Source organism: Monopterus albus, unplaced genomic scaffold, assembly GCF_001952655.1.
Source record: "Monopterus albus unplaced genomic scaffold, M_albus_1.0 scaffold86.1, whole genome shotgun sequence".
In the NCBI taxonomy this organism is placed as follows: Eukaryota; Metazoa; Chordata; class Actinopteri; order Synbranchiformes; family Synbranchidae; genus Monopterus; species Monopterus albus.
In genome coordinates, this window is record NW_018127966.1 from 1,337,238 (window position 1) to 1,340,835 (window position 3,598).

The following is a 3,598-nucleotide window of genomic DNA, read 5'->3' on the forward strand; positions in this document are numbered from 1 at the left end:
GTATTCAGTACAGCTGGTTTCATGCCGTCTCCAAGCAAACATCTCTCAAATACCTAATGTACTGCAGCCCAGCCTGCATCAAACTCAGTGAGCAGATGTGTTTATGAGAAATGGGATGCCTAATAATTCGTTGGCATAATGTTATTGAATTAGTAGGGACTTAGGACCAGATACCATATTAAATCCTGTCTTTTCCAGTTCACTGCTTCTGATAGCGATCTATCAGAGTCTCACATGATGTACTTGCGTATCCGCTGTCGTTTTTCATCACCTCTAGTGAGGCAGCGGTGAGGGGGTGACGATGAATTATAAATGAACGTGAATTTTCTGATGGAATTTCCATTTGCGCTGGGAACAATTTTCAGGAAAGAGGATTTACACTTAATACCGTGAGGTGCCCCTTCCAACAGTTGCTGTTTGTAGCACAGATTAACAGTAAGATCTCCATCTCTTCCATGGCATGATGTGATATTTGCTGCCATTTAAAAAAAATACCTATTAGTTTGAGGACGCAGATTGTAGATGTTCAAGTTGAATTAAAATGGCTACCACAGGAATAAATATTGATAAAGCATCAAATCTACAAATACACAAGGTTGATGCACAGCAAATAAACATGTTAGGCCCTAATATTACACCTTTTCAAGTCTAAGTCTTGTGATGTCTTATTTTTTCTGTGCCCACTTTGGAAGACGTACCTTCACCTTTGCTTATAACAATACCACTGAAAAATGCTGTGAAGAACAATAATAAATGTTAATGAAGTTTCCTATTAGACAAATTATGATCCATATTTGCCAATTACATTTCTGGCAAGTCATGATCTGATACTTTTAGCTCTAAAAGTTTTTATTGAGCTTGGTATCACAGACCTAAAATTTGCCTCAATTACTGTATGTAATCTAATATTGATTGTAATTTTCTTGCAAATGATGAAATCAGACACAAACATACACAAACTTGGTTTTTGTTGAAACCAGACACTACCTGCAAATACGCAGAGGCACAATATGTGACAAAAGAAAAGTGGATTTATATTTATTTTATCTAGGGATGAAAAACAGCAACTGGTACAACTTGTTTTAGCCACATAGTCGCTAGTAGATCTCGCTTCAGAAATTCGTCTACCACATAGGAAGTGAGTTGTTTTTTTGTTTTGTTTTTTTACCATTACCAGAGGCTGGTGAGGTATTCTTGACTGTGTTTAGACAATTTTTGGCAAGTTTAACAGGTTGGATCCATACACAACCTTATGAAACCTCATGGAAGCATAGCTCCAGAAAAGCTTTTGCCTTTTTCAATTCTAGTTTAAGCAACCAAATAACTGTATATTTGGCATGAGCCGCAATAACAGACAAAGAAAACAGTAACATCCAGAAAGTCAAACAGTATAAAGATGAAATTTAAAAAGAAGGCCAGCACAGTAATACACACTGTTTGACAAAACAGGTGATCACAACATAAAACCCTGAGCAATGACTGATCATAGCCTAACATGTCAGCAATAATCCCAGTTCCTTCTCTGTCATAAACGTCTTTCATACATCATCTCGCTGCTGTGAACTTTCCTCTCACTACAAAGTTGCTTGTAGACTTTGCAATGCAATACGTTCATAAAGCTAAATACCTCTGCTGTAAATGTACACAACCTCACACACCCTCACATTTCCTTTCTTCCCAACATGGTTTGTAATTAAATGCCTGGAAGCCCCTTACCATCCATCATTACCCAGCATTCCTGAGAGCTACATGCCAGGGGTGGGGCAGAGGAACTGGTGTGAGGTTGGCGCGGGGCCAGGTGACAGTGATTGATTGAAGTATGATTGATGGTTGCAGCTGATACACCAGCTCTGCTTTCAATTGTTGGATGTGGCACTTCTCACCTTGTAAAAGTGCTTTAAGGGGAGCTTTTGGATCTATGAGGGTGTAGAGCCTGAAGAAGAGGATGGTTAAGTGTGAAAAGTGGTTGAGAGGTCAAACTTGAATGGGTGAAGTGGATATTTCCTCATGATAATATCTGACTTGCAAAAAATGACTGCTGTAGAGGGTACATTAACAGAGTGGCAAACAAATGCTGCTCAAATGTCCAGCCAAATGGTGATGCATCACCATCTCATGCACCAAAGTTAAATATTGTCTGTGTATGTGGTGTCTGAACCTTTTTTGGGTTGATGGATGTGATTAAGGTGATTTACGCCACTTACACTCTCATAGCACAATAGAAGTGCATATTCACATTCTACATTTACTATCTTCTGCTACATAGTGCTGTGTTTGTGGTGAACACCTTTTTAGTCACACTAATAGCAAAGGTCCAGAGATGGCAATCTTGGTTTTTAAGTTGGTAAGTGCACCACTTTGGTCTGGACTGAAATAATACAGAATTAATTGAAATTAAATTTTGTGAAAAATACAATGGTCCCCACTAGATGAATCCTAATGATTTTTATAATTCCCTGATTGACATTTGTGGTTTAGAGTAAAATGTTTACGGTGTTTTGATTCAGTGATGATAATGTTTGGTACACACATTCATGTGCCCCTCGGGATGAACTGTATTAACTTTGTTGACCCTCTGACTTTTCATCTAGTAGCATCATCAGGTCAAAATTGTTTAATGGCCAATACTTTGGATTATGACCAAATTCTTAAAGTAATGGCATTCCCCTCATCTCAAGATGTAATTTGTTAGCATGCTAACACACTAAAGGGTTGCAGTCATGGTAAATGTTATGCCTGCTAAATGCCAGCACATCAGCATTACTAATGTAAGCATGTTCGCATGTCTACATCAACATTTAGCTCAAAGCTCTGCTATGTCTAGTGTATTTTCACATGTGCCTTAATTAGTCTGGTTGAATCATACTCTGCTACATTTTCACCCTTGCTGCTGTTCATGTGGGCAGGTCTGAACACAGCAATCCCACCCGGGGGTGGACCAAAACAAACAGAGCTCTTTACTGGATGTAGTCTCGGTCTGGTCCCAAATGGACTCTGGAGCTGTTCATTTGTGTTGAGAAGGGGATCCAAGCTGGATCCAGACCAACTACAAGGAGTACTCTGCAAGTTTGAGTTAAGTGGCTTCCATATGCCACTCTTGACATATTTAAGTTTGGTATATTGCCCAGATTATTACCACAGGAATGAGCAAATGCCAGCTGTGCCATCGTCGCAGAGCAACGATGGCACAGATCTTTTAACAGTAAAGATCATGAACCTTCTTCCTGTGTTGACATTGTCATTACCACCCCAGACTGATTTAACAGTGAGCGTGCTGTATTGTAGTGATTTGGTTCACTTGGATTGTTTTATGTGTAAAAACAAAGGGAACCAAAGGAAAACAGACCAAGTTTAAAAACTGATCCAGTGATTCAGACTAGTGGAGGTTTGAAAATGCCTGTAGCGTCACAGAGCCAGTGGTGCCAGACTTAAGACGGCCACGCTCATGAATATGCATGGCTCTGTGTTGCTACCATCAGAGCTTCACCTTCATGCTGCCACAGCTTGGTGTGCAACCAGGGCAATCACAGAAATTACATCAATGAAAATGATCCGGAAGCTGATTATACAGGTATCTCAGTTTTCTGAATGACACAAT